Genomic DNA, 17,877 nt, shown 5'->3' on the forward strand with positions numbered 1-17,877 from the left:
GACGGAGCTCAGCTAGTGGGCAAAAAGTTCTCCCAGCTCAAGCCAAGGCTCCTTATCTGCATGTGATGTGCCTGTAGTTGTATAGGGTAAATGATGTATTTCATGTGTTTTCCATGTCTACAAAGATCTGGGTAAGTGTAGGATGAAAGGAAATGTGAGAAATGGAAGAAATGCTGAATACATACCTAAAGCAGAAATTTTTTCCATGTTATACTAATAATGAAGAGAAGTGTATAATGTGTGAATACTTTAGTCCAAATCTATACATAAAAAAGGCAAAGCCCTCACTGACTCATTACTAATTCTCCAAGTTTCCATATAGGTGAGAAGTTGAAATTTCGCATGCTCATTCCTTGCACTATACTTACAAAATTTAGGTATGTTTCATAATAATAATAATAATAATAATAATTCATTACATTTATATAGCGCTTTTCTCAGTACTCAAAGCGCTATCCACACAGGGAGGAACCGGGAAGCGAACCCACAATCTTCCACAGTCTCCTTACTGCAAAGCAGCAGCACTACCACTGCGCCACCTATGTCCTATTGCAACACCCAAGGGGGGAGGGGGAATGGGTGTACCCCCTATACTGTATAAATAGATAGGGGAAACCCCTCCTCACTATTTCTACGACTTCCAATATATGTAGGAAGCACAAATTTCCCATGCTCATCCTTTACACTGTACTTCATTTCGTGCTGTGTCTTTTTGGCGGTTCTCACCATTATGCCGTAAGGAACTTTCAGAACTGACCTCTCCTTTTGGCGGTTTCATTCCTTATTTCCGTTAACAAAGGATTTATTTTATGACAGAGATGCACAAGGGCCACCCCCAGTCCCCCTTCTTTTTTCCGCACGGCTGCTGTCCGCGTACCTACCACATGGTTGGCTCCCTGCCTATATGCATTAACGACATCCCGCAATCATGTGCCTCCTCACTCACTTCCTTACTTTCCTCAGCTGTTCGTCGTGCTCACTACTCCCTTCTTCTTTACTCCACCGCTTCAAGCCTGTTATTCACCTTGCTTCACGTCTTCCTGTTGGTGACTCCTGCCTTTTCATTTACTCCACCGCTTTACAGAAACTTACAACCACCAAAACTTTGTAACGACCCAGGCTTCAGATCAAATCTCTGCACAAGAACCTCATTGGCGATGACGGTTCTGAAAAACAAACAATGCTAAGTTTTCATTAGAACAAACATTCATCACAGCACTCGAACAAATAACTCAACTTTACTGGGCTGCATGAATGAGATGTTCAATAAGAGGTTGTACAAAGGCCTTTGTGCTGATTCCAGAGGTTGGCTGGAACTTACAGAAGACTGACAGCTCTTCACAAATGTTGAGGTTTCTGTTAAAAAAAAAAATAACCTACAAAGCCTTATTTTTTACCCCACAGAACCATCAGGTGAAAGTAGTACTTATGGAGCTCTGGGAATGATTTTATCTTACTTTTCTGAGACATGATTTTTAGTCTCAAAGCACCAATCTGTGTTACAGTTTATGTCCTCCAACTGCGTGCTAATAAGGTGTAAAGAAGAAAACAGCTCGGACTCCGATTCTTCTACAATTAAAATATAAAGAAATAAGAATGTCTGTACTTATAAAGAAAGTTTTGATTTAAAAATTAATAGGCTTGAATTTACTTATAAAGTTACAGGGTTAACTCACTTTTTTGAGCAATCAACAGGCCAGAAACTGTAACCCTCTGAAATGAGAAAAATACTTCATTTTTAAAATCGGAACAATATAATTAGGAACCGTTGTTCATTTAGAAAACAGAAAAATTCACCTCCAGATGAAAGCGGTTTTGGAGACTGCTTGTAGTCAGACGAAACGCTGGAACTATCTAATTTGAAATCGGATTTAAAAAGACAATCATTTTAATAGTTTGATGAGGAATGATCATAATAATGCATATTTCCATAATCTTCACTTACCCACAACCACAAAAGTATTTTATTGTTTGTTTTCCATTTCAGAAGAAAAAAGTGAAATTGCCTACCTTTTGGAAAAAACACCAACATACTTCTATGCTGAAAAGCTTTAGCTTTCCTATGCCACTCAAACGGAGACTTTTATACAGTCCATCTTTATCTGACCGCCTTGGGAGGGTGAAGCGACATGCCCTGTATGTTTGGAAGAAAGCTCATATGTAATAAGTTGCTGATGTCCCACCTCCCTAGTGTAGAGGCACTTTTTGGCAGAGCAATATGCTTATTCAAAAGTTTTTAGCTTTAGGTGTAAGGTCTATTTACACTGCGTAAAACCATAAGTCATTTGCCAGACTTAAATATTTTGAGTTTTTAAAATAAACGTGCACTTAAGATTTAAGACTTACATATTTGGAGTCTTTAAAATAAACAAGCACCTACATATTTTTTTAGATTGACATGACACTTTCAAAAATGTTTTAATGCTTCCTTGAAATATTGACTTTTATGTTTAACACTAGAATCTTGGGCCACCTTAAATTCCTTTGCACCTCTACATTAGCGTCTTTTGTTTTGTAAATGTGTCCATCAGCACCAGCAGCAAGCAGCCCTGCTATCCCATCCCCCAACCACCGCAGCTCAACTTGGGCAAAAAGTTCTCCCAGCTCAAGGCTCTTTATCTGGGCGTGAGGTGCCTGGAATTGTATAGGGTAAATAATATATCATTATTCGGAATACATGCATGTCATTTGTATTCCGTGTCTACAACTACCTATTTAAATCTAGAATGACAGAAAATGCAAGGAAAGAACTCTTGAACACATACCTAAAACGGAAACTTTATCCATGTTATAGCACTAATGACAAAATTTTGAGATGAAGTGTATAATGTGTGAAGACTGAAGTCCTAATATCAAATAAACACTTTCACAAAAGGTACAACAAAACAATTGTGCTTTTATTCAAGAATATAACCAAAGAAAAAGAAATCGTTTTAGGGTACGACACTGACACGACTGCTTGGGTGGTGCAGCGGTAAGAACTGCTGCCTCATAATTAAGAGGTTGCTGGTTTGATTCAAGGTGCTTTCCAAAGTTTCCATTTTGAATAGTGAGCTGCTCTTATTGCTACTATTATAGAATGCTGGTGTAAATTTATGGTACCTGTAAAGGTTTTTTTTAATTTTATTATTCAGTTTTATTCTCTCTGTTACGTTCACGCTCCCCCCATCTGACAGTGCTGTTTTCATATAAAGACATGCTATAACAGAGGTGAACTCAGAAATTTCCATTTTAATCGTGTAGTTTATTTGGTCATTAAATTAGAACATCATACACTTCATCTTAAAATCGTTTAATTTACTAGTTTCTCAAATCCCATTGTAACTAAAGTACCATGTTAAATGCTTCGTATTGTATATGTTCTTCTATGTAGTCTTTGAGTGTGAATCACTACGTGCTTCTTAAATGGGCTTTCCATTACATTCATGATATTACAGCTCTCTGAATAATTTAACAATTAAGATGTATACTTGATATCATTTTCATAATGATAGGAATTAAAGCATTGGGGCAGGCGGCTGGCGTCCATGCCCAGCCGGGACGCCCCTGCACACTATATTCAGGGGGAGCAGCCCTGGACACTGTAATACCTCCCCCTGGACGCTAGATGGCTGCTCCCTGGGAATTGGAGTTGGGTGCAGCCCTGTTGGGTCCCGCAGGCACCGCCAGGGGGTGCTGTGTTCAGGACTCCTGAGCCCGTGCGGACAGCATATTCATCACACCCGGAAGTGCAGCCAGAACTCAGTGATCAAGGAGCCAGCAACCACCACTCAGCGGCCAGAGTCGGGTGGAGGAGGACAAGGTTGCTTGGAAGGAGTGGTGGTGCCAAGGAGGAAGAGAAAGTGCGATTTATTAGTGTTGTGCTTGTGCTTGGGACTATGTTGTGTCTGTGGGTACAAGAAAGGCATAGCCCACAGACGAAGAAAATAACTAGTTTGTTTTATTTTACCCTTGCCTCCGTGTCAATCTGTGTCGGGTCAGGCGCTATATAGCGTCTTCTTACAGCATGTATTGAACATTTTCATAATGACAGGAATTAAAGCACGTATTAAACATTGGGACATGGTGGCCCTGTATTAGCGATGAGCTGGCGCCCTGTGCAGAGATTGTTCCTGCCTCCCGAAATATGCATGCTGCGCCACATGCAACCTTCAATTAAATCTGTAAGCTTAGAACGCCGATTCTTCAAAACTTTTAAGGAACATTGAAATATCTTCGTAGTACGTGTTTAATTATTCCATCCATCTATCCATCCAGGGTTGCACCAATCCCAGCAAGCATACAGAGCTAGGCAGCAACAATCCCTGAATGGGGAGTCAGCTCATTGCTACGGCTGTCAGCACTGTCCACTGAATCCTCACATGTTTAATTATCTATAATAATAAAAGGCAAAGCCCTCACTGACTGACTCACTCACTGACTGACTGACTGACTCATCACTAATTCTCCAACTTCCCGTGTAGGTGGAAGGCTGAAATTTGGCAGGCTCATTCCTTACAGCTTACTTACAAAAGTTAGGCAGGTTTCATTTCGAAATTCAAAGCGTAATGGTCATAACTGGAACATATTTTTTGTCCATACACTGTAATGGAGGAGGCGGAGTCACGTATCGCGTCATCACGCCTCCTACGTAATCACGTCAACTAAAAACAAGGAAGACATTTACAGCACGAGTCACACGCAGGAACGAAGGTAAATGACGTTAATTTTTGACTGTCTTTTAATACTGTGTGAGCATACATATTAACACGTGCAATTAAACGTGTGCATTTACGGGGTGATTTCTGAGGCTTAAAAGCTCACCTTTTATCAAACGCGGGAAGAAAGGTAACTGACGTTGTTCACTGTCTTTTAATACTGTGTAACCATACATATTAACACATGTCCAATTAAACGTGTGCATTTACGGGGTGATTTCTCAGGCTTAAAAGCTCGCCTTTTACTAAAAAGGTAAATGCAAAACTATTTTCAATCAGTTTATTGAAACGCTCCCGTTAAGGATTGCAATAACATATTCGCGAGATAAAAGAACGAAGTAGGGGGAAATGGAGGAACAGCCGCAAACAGCGAAGAGCAAAAAATTTATTAAACAATTGAGAACGGAGCGAGTTAAGCATACAAGCATGTTCATAAGGGAAACAAAGCACGGTGTAAAACGTAAGTTTAAATTAAGTTTATAGAAACGCTCCCGCTGCGGATTGCAATAACATATTCGCGAGATAAAAGTTTAATGACAAGACACGAGGTGTAAACGAAGCACACGCCGTGGCGCAACGTTAGGGGCAACAGTTTCAACCATTCTATGATCTGCTTCTCGCAACTGAAAGACGGCACATGGCGGATGTTAGCCGACTTGCTGACCGCAACGTTAGGGGCTTCAACTATGGCGCTGACGCAACATCTCAGTGCCAACACTTTGCACACTGTACTTAAAAGACACGCCCTCCTCACTGGACAGTTAAAAACACCAATCAAACTAACGATGACATTAAGTATTACCCAATCAAAAGTAGGAAAGGAGGCATCTTCATAAAATGCGTGTGGGATGATTTGCATGAGACGCTGCTTTAAAAAAAAAAATTATACAAAAAATACGGGATAAATCCCGTCCAGTATTGATTCAGAACGGGACGCGCAATTTCATTCTCAAACGCGGCACGATTCCGTATTTTAAAGGACGGGTGGCAACCCTACAGTGCCAGGTAACCACCCATACAATCAGATTGTGATTCAGACTAGGAATGCAATGAATGTAATTACCCCGATCTACATACAAGGCGAAAGTCTTGCAACATTCAAAGATCATGGTTTGGGATAATTAGTACTTATTAAGTACAACATTGAACATAAAAGAGCTTATGAAGCCTTGAACCGAAAAAAGCAAGATCTCAAAGATCGTAAAAAAAAAAAAGGAGGTAATGTCGTTTTACTCGCTGTACATTTTAGTCAAACATTACCAGTTATTCCACGAGGGAGACCAGCAGATGAACTCAACGCGTGTTTAAAATCCATGCTTCTCCCACAGTCGGTTATATGTCGCGTGTTCTCGGGTAGGTACACCAAAAAATGTATACATTTAAGCATGTAATGGGCAAAGAAAAAATGACGTATACCCGAAGGCACTGCAGTAGTACTCAATGTAACTTTACTTCTTAAATGTTAATGTTTTACTGTTTAATAATTTATACGCTTCTTATATATTGTTCAAATTCTTTTATCAAAATACCAGTGACAGCGCAATGTACGATAACATGGAGTGAATACACCATACGCATCTGCCCACGGCCGCCCTGGTGTGCGCAGATAGGAGTTGATTCTAAAATAAAATAAACATAAAAAGAGTAATACATTCATCACCCATAAAGCGGATAGCAGACGTGACGTATTATATGTGTACCACATTTCAAGTCAATACGTGAAACGGTTTGCAAGCTACATGTGATTTAAAATCCTGGACAGACCAACGAAAAGCCACGGTAGCAAATTATACAAGAAGATTTTACTGTTTAATAATTTATATTTATATGAAATGTGCTTCTTATATATTACTTCATATTCTCATATGATAATGATGTTAATGTTGTTTATATTGATTTCTATGTTATTGTAAGTGCATCTATGTGTGTATATGTATGTATGTATGTGTATATATATAATATAAAAATATATATATAAAAAATATATGTGTATATGTATATATAATATATCTGTATATGTGTGTGTATATGTGTATATGTATATATATATGACAGCAACACTCATAACAATGACAACACAATTACATTGACAATCATGTTACGTTATTTTTAAAATGTTTCCTTTACTTTTTCATAACCTCTTTAACACACTACTTCTCCGCTGCGAAGCGCGGGTATTTTGCTAGTTAACAATATACATTATTTTAATGAAGTTTAGAACTTATCTGTATAATGTTATAAACATGCTTTATTGCATTTCATCTTAAAATGACATCAAGAGCTCCAAGAAGATAGCGCTTGGTAATCTTTAATCGATTTAGATGCCAATCATCATCATATGTAAATAGGCACTTTATAAAGTGGCTCAGGTTGTGCAATATTATAACTGTAGTGCAAGTTTATAGTGAGGTGATTGTACTTATAAGTACAAACAGTTCTACCAGGAACACTTGATGGACTGATTGTGTGTGTTTAGAGCTCTTGGGATGAAACTGTTTCTGAAGCACAAGGTCCCTACAGGAATGACTCTGAAGTGTTTGCCATACTGTATGGGAGCAGTTGAAATAGACGGTGCGCATGACTGCAACAGTGTGTGCTAGATGCTGTATTCCGATAATCTGATCAGCTGCTGTACAGCTGTGATTCCACACTCAGATACAGTGGGTTAAATACTGTGAGTGGTGCACTGACAGTGACGACGCTAAAGCAGCTACAGTATTTGGAATAGTTGGGCCATTCTGTGCACCATTATATGGTTACGTGTTGATTACAATCAGAAGACTTAAACTAATAAACGATATGTGGTTAATTTCAGTGTATTTGATAAAGCCATGTCAGAGATGTGAATCTAAAAAATAAAGGACTATAAAGGACCATAAAGAACCAGGTGCTTCATTCGGAGTGAGAACATTTTTTCAGAAGATATCAAGGCTTTTGCTAATTTTAGCAAGAAACTCCTTGGGATATTTTACTTCCTATGATATTTAAAAGATAAGCAAGCACTTACATTTTTTAATAACATTCCTTACGACCTTTGTATATTTTAATATGATCAATGGGCACTTTCAAATTATTTTAATAAGTACATACTTGGCTATGTATTACAAGCAAGAGAACTGAATTTTTTAAATATTAATTAATATTAATAAATAATATTTTATTAATTTTGAATCTGGAATTTTTTTTATTTTTGCATTTTATTGGTTTTATTAAAATCTAATAACATTCTATACAGTCTAGTCAAGTTTAACAAAGATAGGTTCAAAACACATCAACACCCACCCATGAAAAAGAGAACTATGCCAGCAGAGTAAAACTAGTATACTAGTAAACTAGTTAAAAAAAAAAAAAAAGTAGATAAATTAATAAATGAATAAAATTAAATAGAATAAAAAAGAGAGGAGAGAATCTGATTCCTTAATTTAAATGCTTATTCTAAAATGTTATTGATTAGATCCTGCCAGGTTTTAAAAAAGTTTTGTACAGATCCTCTAAGAGAGAATTTGATTTTTGTCTGGAATTTTCTAAAATGAAATTAAGTGTTGGGGGGGGGGGGGGGGGCATAAGTATCATAATTCATAATTAGTGGGTGAGGGTATAAATTTCATAATTTATAATTCAGTGTGGGGGTAAATTTCATAATTCATATTTTTGTGATGGGACTAAATTCCATACATCATTTTTCATGAATAATATTTCCATAATTCATATTTTCATAATCATAATTTGGGGCGGGGTTTAAAGTCATCAATCATTCATTTGATAGTTTCTGTCTGATATTAGTACTTGGGAGCATGCTAATCATTACACTATCATCGCAGCTTGAACTGCACTATTTCTCTGTTGACAGATACAAACAAATGTACTTTAAATATTTATGCATGTATGAAGATAGACATATTTTTAGGTGTATCAGAGAAATAACAGTGTAAAGCTTTACCTACGGTACCTTTATAATATTTATTCTGAATAAAGTATAAAACTACATTTAATTTTTAATTCACACATAGCTGCTGATTTTTTTTTTACTTTATCTGTGTTTTCTTCAGCTAACTTATGCATAGCTTATATCAGTATTTTAAGCTATTACAACCCATTTTTAGTCTGCATTTTTTACATATATTGTTTAAGCTGATCTAGATTTTTTAAAAACAGATATTCTGAAAAATTGTCATGATTCAGTGGACTACTTTTGGTTGTCTATCTATCTCACTATCTATCTCTGTACTGTGATGCTGGCAACCTGCTACCCATTTCCCTTCACTACATGCAAGCCATTTAGCTTCTTTGTCTTAGAAACTGACTTTGTTTGTTGCTCCTGTTATTTCTTTATTAGCTGTTGTGAATCATGTTTTGATCATGGCAAGTTTTTAATATTTTTATTGTGAACAATATATCCTTTTTTTGTCCCCTATTCAAAGAAATGTAAAGCTCCACTAGAGTCTTTTAATTAGTTCCTCAGCTATTTACTAGCTTAAAATTAGGAAAATCAATATTCCATTCATCTGTTTTGGCTGTCAGTAGGTGAATCAATTTTCCACTTGGAGAATTACACAATTTAAAAACCTACCTTACAGCCATGGCTATGTTTATCCTTTTTCTGTGTGTTTAATAATATGGGGCACATTAATATGTAATTTTTGAATTGTAGGATGTGAAACACTGGGTATTTGTACGCCACTGTTTAAAACATTTTGCCTAGTCTTGACACTGTTTAGTACGCAGGTACAGTAATTTGTATCCTTTTTCAACAACAACAACACTTATTTAAATTGCACATTTTGATATATAAAGTAGCTATACAATAACAATGCCTAAACAGAGTTAAAAAAGAAAGTAAAAACTAAAGAACAGTTATTAACAATAGTAGAGAATTTGTCATTGCAAATTTAAATGTCTACCAAATATTTTTTGTTTAAAAACAATTTTGGTTTTCTTAGCACCTTTATTTCTTATTTCACCTTTATTGCAACATAATGCATAATGTAAGATACCAGGTTTTTAACATTGACCATTCTGTTTAATTTATAGAGTCAGTATCATTGGTATATCAAACACAAGAAGAAGAACCAGTATTCTCAGACATAAATTATCTTTGTTTTAACAAAAACAGACTATAAGTCAAATCACTTTCACATAACACTAATGACCACATGTGGAAATATTTTATAGGTATGTGTGATATCCCATGTAGTGGGAAGTGGTCCCAGCCTACACTCTGGACATCTGATAGTTTATGAACCAAACAGGATCAGTGGAGAGATGAGACTCAGACAAAAATCGAAGGGTGAATGGTGCAAGTTTATTTACAAGAGTGCTGTACAACTAAAAATGCAGTAGTGTCAGGTGGGTTTTGAGACACAGTCCTTCAGCACTGACACTTCTTCAGAAATAAATAAAAACAAAAAAAAAGGAAAAATATGGTGTATTTACAAAAATAATGCACTCCTACAAAAACTACACACACAAACCAATAATGAAGGTTGTCTTCCTTTATCTCTGGCTCAAGAAGCTCCTCCAAACAGGAAAGAAAAAAAATGCACAAGAACAAAAAAAAGTGTGTGTGTATATACAAAATCAATTGCACCAAACCCAAAATCAAAATTATCCCAGCACCAAATAAGTATATATACCTCCACCAAAATGATCACTGGGAGATATATACAGTTAGGTCCATAAATATTTGGACAGAGACAACTTTTTTCTAATTTTGGTTCTGTACATTACCACAATGAATTTTAAATGAAACAACTCAGATGCAGTTGAAGTGCAGACTTTCAGCATTAATTCAGTGGGGTGAACAAAACGATTGCATAAAAATGTGAGGCAACTAAAGCATTTTTTTAACACAATTCCTTCATTTCAGGGGCTCAAAAGTAATTGGACAAATTAAATAACTGGAAATAAAATGTTCATTTCTAATACTTGGTTGAAAACCCTTTGCTGGCAATGACAGCCTGAAGTCTTGAACTCATGGACATCACCAGATGCTGGGTTTCCTCCTTTTTAATGTTCTGCCAGGCCAAGCCGTCACACTGCCTCCACTGTGTTTTACAGATGAGGTGGTATGCTTTGGATAATGAGCTGTTCCACGCCTTCTCCATAATTTTTTCTTGCCATCATTCTGGTAGAGGTTGATCTTGGTTTCATCTGTCCAAAGAATGTTTTTTCCAGAACTGTGCTGGCTTTTTTAGATGTTCTTTAGCAAAGTCCAATCTAGCCTTTCTATTCTTGAGGCTTATGAGTGGCTTGCACCTTGCAGTGCACCCTCTGTATTTACTTTCATGCAGTCTTCTCTTTATTGGAGACTTGGATATCGATACACCTACCCCCTGGAGAGTGTGGTTGGCTGTTGTGAAGGGGTTTCTCTTCACCATGGAAATGATTCTGCGATCATCCACCACTGTTTTCTTCCGTGGACGTCCAGGTCTTTTTGCATTGCTGAGTTCACCAGTGCTTGCTTTCTTTCTCAGGATGTACCAAACTGTAGATTTTGCCACTCGTAATATTGTAGCAATTTCTCGGATGTGTTTTTTCTGTTTTCGCAGCTTAAGGATGGCTTCTTTCATCTGCATGGAGAGCTCCTTTGACCGCATGTTGTCTGTTCACAGCAAAATCTTCCACATGCAAGCACCACACCTCAGATCAACTCCAGGCCTTTTATCTGATTAATTGATAATGACATAATGACGGACTTGCCCACAGCTGCCCATGAAATAGCCTTTGAGTCAATTGTCCAATTACTTTTGAGCCCTTGAAATGAAGGGATTGTGTTAAAAAAAATGCTTTAGTTGCCTCACATTTTTATGCAATTGTTTTGTTCACCCCACTGAATTAAAGCTAATTCCAAATATTTATGGATCTAACTGTAACTCTATATACAAAAGAATATTTACAAAGCCGCAAAATCACAACTGCTACTCCAATAGCTCAGCAGTACTTACTCCTACCTCGTCTTTAGGTCCACTGATGACCCCTGTTGGCCGGTAACTCCTTAAATATAACTGGCAAGATTGTCCAGCCAATCTGCCACCCCATCTACCTCACGCACCAATCCATGTAGACGCTGGCGCGTACACACCATGCACAATTACAATACAAGCCCTGAGCAACTATGTATTTAAAATTGAACCCCTGCGGGTCACGTGCATAAGCACCATAAATAGGATTTAAAGTTAACAAAGCAGAATGCAAACCCTGAATAGAGATATATCCACATAAAGACAAAATTAATTGAGACTATATTCTTCCACATTCCCCCCTTTAAAAAAAATCTAATTAAACAATGTCTATACTACATAAACAGTTGGGAATTCTGAATGTGGTAGTGATATTACAGAAGAATCAGATTCTAGTGAAGATTGATGAACAAATGTCTTTATAGTAGCATTTAAACATTTTTCAAGAAACATGAAGAAAACAAATGACCAATCCAAAAAACATAATAATGATTAATATATACAAAACCCTCCTTAAAAATACATAACCCCATGTTCCAAAGGTAGATGTAAGCCAGTCTGCTAATTCTTTTCTGAAAATCACACCATCATTTGAACCTCCTGCTCCATGTACTATATTTTGCATATAAATGGTCATATCTGTAATATCGTGAGAAGCATCTGGAATGTATGTACAACACTGGGATCCAATAACTGCACACATTCTTCCTTCAGAAGACAGTATCATGTCCAATGCCATGTGATTTTGAAGAACAACATTGCTCATGGCCACATGTTCAGTAGTAAGGTCTTGGAGTGAACAGGCAGTTAAACTTCTACTGCTTCCAGTGCATAAGATAGATTAGTGATTGCAGTGTTGAGGGCTAAAACACAAAATTAAGGAAAAAAAGTAGCAACAGTATCTCCTTTCATCTGTGAAGGCTGTTGAGAAAATGTTTGGTAAACAGTTACATGAGGAACAACATTTGCAAAATAACAAGAGCCACACCATCTAGTGGGAATATGCATTATGCAGGAATATGCATTTTGAACACACACAAAATAAATTCCATTTAGAGACACAAGTGCTTTAGGGAGAGTCATTTGCAGAACAGGTTTTGGATTAATGCCTGCTATGAAAATTTGATAAGACTGGTAAGATAACACAGCACACTTTCATTACTTCTTTCAAAACAAGTTCCTGAGAGTGGAAAGGAAGTACCACAGTCTTCTTTAGTAACACACATGTAAGGGGCATAATCATAGCACTGTGACCATTGCATAAACTTAGTGGCATTTTTTACTCCAAACAGTCCAGTGTGAGGTGCTGAACTGTTTCTAAAAATACAAAATTTCCCCTTATGATCAGAGCCAATAAAGGGAAATGTGGGATTCCATTTAGAGAAACATGATGTTGCGTAGTATTGTTATGATTAGGTTTAATAGCTGAAATATACCTGTAAGAAAAGTCAGTAGGTGTAATGTTGCAAAAAGTTAGAAAATATCATGTGGCATTAAATGAAGCTGTATCAAATAGAATAGGTTCAGCCAGAATATGGGGAAAAATGCCATTGTTCTTTAGATGATAGAGTGTTTTAATAAACAAAGGATGGCCTAGTATTGGTTACATTTTGAGTCTTATAATTTACTGCATATGGAAATCCAGTACAAATCCAACAGGACTAGTTAGGCACTGAAGAGGCCCAAATGTGAAAGAAGGCCAAATAACCATAGATACCATATATGTTATGGGTGTGTACATTCTCATCTGGGGTGAGGGTATGTCAGAGGTCTCTTTTATATGTGACCATGTGAGAAAAGTGCTTTATAAGAACTTGGAAAGTGAAGGATATTATTAAATTCAGGAACTTGAATGTGACGTCTGGGCTGCCATAATTTTCCCTGAGTCCAAATCATCCTGCAAAAATTCCCTGGGGACCTGGAAGCTGCAGACAATCAGGAGGCTTAAGATGTGGAGTTCTTGTTTTGGGCAGGAGCGAGTCGATAGTGGGATGAATGATCCCATGCTGGCTGTACATCACACTTTTACAACATCCTGACTGGTGAGTAGTACTTGTAGAGGGGCCTTCCAACGTGGTGCCAAGCAGTTCTTTCGTTTTGGCTCTTTAATAAACAATAAGCAGAACTGTAAGAATGTATTAAGGCAATATAGAAAGCATGCATATGATTTCAGTCAGAAAACTGACATCCATTTGCTTGCAAGTTCATAAGTTGCAGGTAGCTGCATAGGTCAAATTATATATAGGTTAAAATTTCATGAGGAAAAGTCCTGTTTTATGACATGGTGTCATTCTAATAGACATAAGTACTATAGGTAAAGCATCAGAGCATTTCAAGACAGTTTCTGAACACATTTTAGCAAATTAATTTTTGATAGTGCCATTCATTCTTTCAACTAGACCAGCTGATTCAGGATGATAAGAACAATGCAGAAGTTGTTGAATCCTTAATACTTTACAAATGTCCTGAATTACTTTATTTACAAAGTGAGTCCCTCTGTAGCTCGCCAGCATACACAGTATTACAAAGCAAGATTTTAAGTCTTTTAATAAATGCTTAGCAACAGCTGTTGCATCAGCCTTCCTAGAAGAAAAAAGCTTCTACCTACCCAGTTAGAAAACATATCAACTATTACTAATACATATTCAAAACCCTGTACTTTAGGTAATTGCAAAAATCCATTTGTAAATGTTCGAAAGACCCAAAGGGTGGATGAGAAGCACCAGACAGGCATGTTTTTATTTTACCACACGTTGTATCGCTGGCAGATTATACACTGAGTACAAGTTTTGGCGGGCCTGTGTAGCAAAGCTAGGAGCAAATGAAGTTTGCTTAATAAGGGAAAAAATTCCCCTTTTTGACATGCAAGACTGACCATGAGAAATTTGGGCCACCTAGTGCTGAAGGGACTGTGGGACTACAAGGTGGCTGCTTTCAGGACTCTACAAACCCCTCAGCGTCAGGTGCACACCTGGCTGCTATCCAGACTGGCCTTCCTTTCTCACTTGCTTGAATGTGCATGTTGAATAATTAAGTGAGGTCCACTTGTGGAGGTGAGAAAGGAGGTTGGAGTAGTGAAGGGCCTGTTACTGCAGCCTGTTTGGCGTGCAAGTCAGCTAAATTATTTCCTCTACTCACTGTGCCATAGCCTTTATTATGTGTCTGACATTTTATCATAATTAGTGCTAATGGCAACTGCAAAGAATCAAGCAAATTTGAAATTAGCATGCTGTGTCTAATAGGAGAGCCAGAGGATCTTAAAAATCCACAATGCTTCTAAAGACCTCCAAATTCATGGACTACCCCAAAAGCATAACAGGAGTCAATATAAATGTTAGCTGTTTAATCTTTAGATAGCATTTAACCCCTAGTCAAAGCAAATATTTCTGCCCCTACGATTAACAGGTATTTGGGAGTTTAGTCTTTTTAATACTCTTGTGGAAGAGATGAGGCCAATGACCGCAAGAAGGCAAAATACCTCAAGCTGGTAGAGGACTGTAGAACACATGGGTAATAAGGCCTAATGAGAGCCCATCAAGGTGGGCTGTAGGGGCTTTGCAGGACGGTCTCTACATCGGGCACTCTGTCTGCTTGGCATTAGAGGGCTACAGGAAAGTAGAGCCACCAAGAACATCATTGAAGCTGCAGAAAAAGTGTCAAGGTGGTTGTGGATCAAGAGGGGTGATCCATGGTTTAGCACGCTACTTGGACACAAGATAGGGACTCATCACCCCAAACTCGGTTGCCTGGGTGAGGGTGTCTAATGATCTAAGTCCCAAAACACCTTATGACCTTGGGGTCATCACTGAGGATGTGTCCTAGTTGCACCACTTGGTGTATGAAGGATCTAAACTAGAACAACACTGGACTTTAACATTAAGAACACCTAAAATGGAAAATTCATATTTGCCAATTCTAAAAGCTGTCAAGTGTTGAGTAACTGCTTTAGTCACAATAGTAGCCACTGCATGTGGAACTTGGAGTGTACCATTATGCCCTAGCAGTAAAGGCTATGCAGCTTCTTAAGTTAGATGTGCTGCTGCTACAGCCTTAAGACATCCCAGAAGAGCTGCACCCACTGGATCTAAAGCCATAGAATAATGAGCATTAGGAAAGTTACTGTCGTTATGTTCCTGAACGTGTACAGCCTGAGAAAATCCCTGTGTTTCATAATAATAATAATAATAATAACTTTATATATATAGCACCTTATCATACATTTACATGCAACTCAAGGTGCTTTCCATGGATTAATCAATAAAAACAAAGATATATCACATTTACTTGGATTATTATCATTAACTAATACTATGATCATTTTCAATAAATGTAAGTATACTAAATACAAAATCAACCAGGTATTGTTAAGCAAAATGTAGGTTTTCAAATTAAAATACGTATACATTTATACATTAAAGTTAAATATAGAACAACAAGATCTAATTAACACTAGAATTACCAAAGCCTACGAAAAAACTCATAATCCCGGCCCACTTTAAATCCATTCGCACCTCTCTGTCAGCATGTTTTGTCTTGTAAATGTGTCGATCAACACAAGCAGCAAGCAACCTGATATCCCATTCCCCCACCCATCGCCGCAGCTCAATTCACAAAGAGACACTGAGCACTGAGAACCTTATCTGGAAGTGAATTGCCTGGAATTGTAGAAGGTAAATAATATATCGTCATTTGGAATACATACATTTCATTGGTGTTCTGTGTCTACAACAATCTATGTAAACACAGCGTTAAAACAGAAAAGTTTTTCATGTTTTAGTAATAAATGACAAATTGTAGACATGAACTGTATAATGTGTGAAAGCTGAAGTCCAAATATCCAATAAACACTTTTACAAAAGGTACAAGTATAATACGACAGCTTCCGTGATGTAGCGGTAAGAATTGCTGACTTGTAATCAAGAGCTCACCGGTTTAATACTGGCTGCCTCGCAAATTTACCATACTGAGTAGTGAGCTGCTTTTATTGTTAATATTATACAATTACAACATACATTTGATTTGCGTCTGTAACAGCTGGTGTAAATTTATAATACTTGTAAGAGTGGGTTTTTTTCACTTTTATTCTCTCAGTCATGATCATGACTTTATTCTTGAGTGTTCCTGCTCACACTGAATTAGTATGCACCTTATGGGTCACATAAGGTCCACTGTGAGTGCTGTGCAGAGTGGAGGCAGAACCTCTTCGTTTTTCCCAGTCAATTATTGGGCTCATCGGGGTGTGTTCTTGCTCCTACTCTGTTCAATGCTTGTATGGACTGGGTGTTGGGCAAGGTCGTGGGGTCCAGCGGCTGTGGGGCATTTGTTGGTGAAGAAACATTCACGGATCTTGACTTTGCTGACAATGCTGTGATCTTCTTGGAGTCAATGGAGGCTCTGATCGGGACGCTTGAGAGACTGAGCGAGGAGTCTGGGTGTCTGGGCTTACGAGTGTCCTGGATAAAAATCAAGATCCAAGCCTTTAATGACCTCTTGGGCACAGCCATCAGCAGTATGTCTGTTTGCGGAGAGAGTGTTGATCTTGTCGAGAGGTTTACTTAGCTTGGCAGTGACATTCATGTCTCTGATAACTCTTCCTATGAAGTCAGTAAATGGATTGGGAGAGCATGGGGGGTCATGAGGTCGCTGGAAAGGGGTGTGTGGTGCTCCTGATATCTATATAAAAGGACAACAGTCCAAGTCTTTAGAGTACTGGTGCTTCCAGTCTTGCTATATGGTTGCGAGACATGGACGCTATCCAGTGACCTGATGACGAAGACTGGACTCCTTTGGTACTGTGTCTCTCCGGAAAATCCTTGGGTACCGTTGGTTTGACTTTGTGTCGAATGAGTAGTTGCTCATGGAGTCCCGAATGAGGCACATTACCTGCATTGTGAGGGAGCGTCAGTTACATCACTACGGCCATGTGGCGCATTTCCCCAAGGGTGACCCGGCTCGTAAGATCCATATTGCTGGGAACCCGAGGGGTTGGACCAGGTCAAGGGGTCTCCTACATAACACCTGGCTGCGGAAGATATAGGGTAATTTCCAGAGGGTGGGACTGGACCGCAAGTCTGCCTGGGGGGTTGGAAACCGGGATCCCGAGTTGTTTCATCGTGTGGTGGGTGCGGCTACGCACTGTATCAGTGCATGCTCCCCAACATGACTTGACTTGACTTATGGTCCATGATGTCAAAGCTGCACTGACAAAAAAATAGATATAG

This window comes from Erpetoichthys calabaricus, chromosome 8 (genome assembly GCF_900747795.2).
Source record: "Erpetoichthys calabaricus chromosome 8, fErpCal1.3, whole genome shotgun sequence".
Lineage (NCBI taxonomy): Eukaryota > Metazoa > Chordata > Cladistia > Polypteriformes > Polypteridae > Erpetoichthys > Erpetoichthys calabaricus.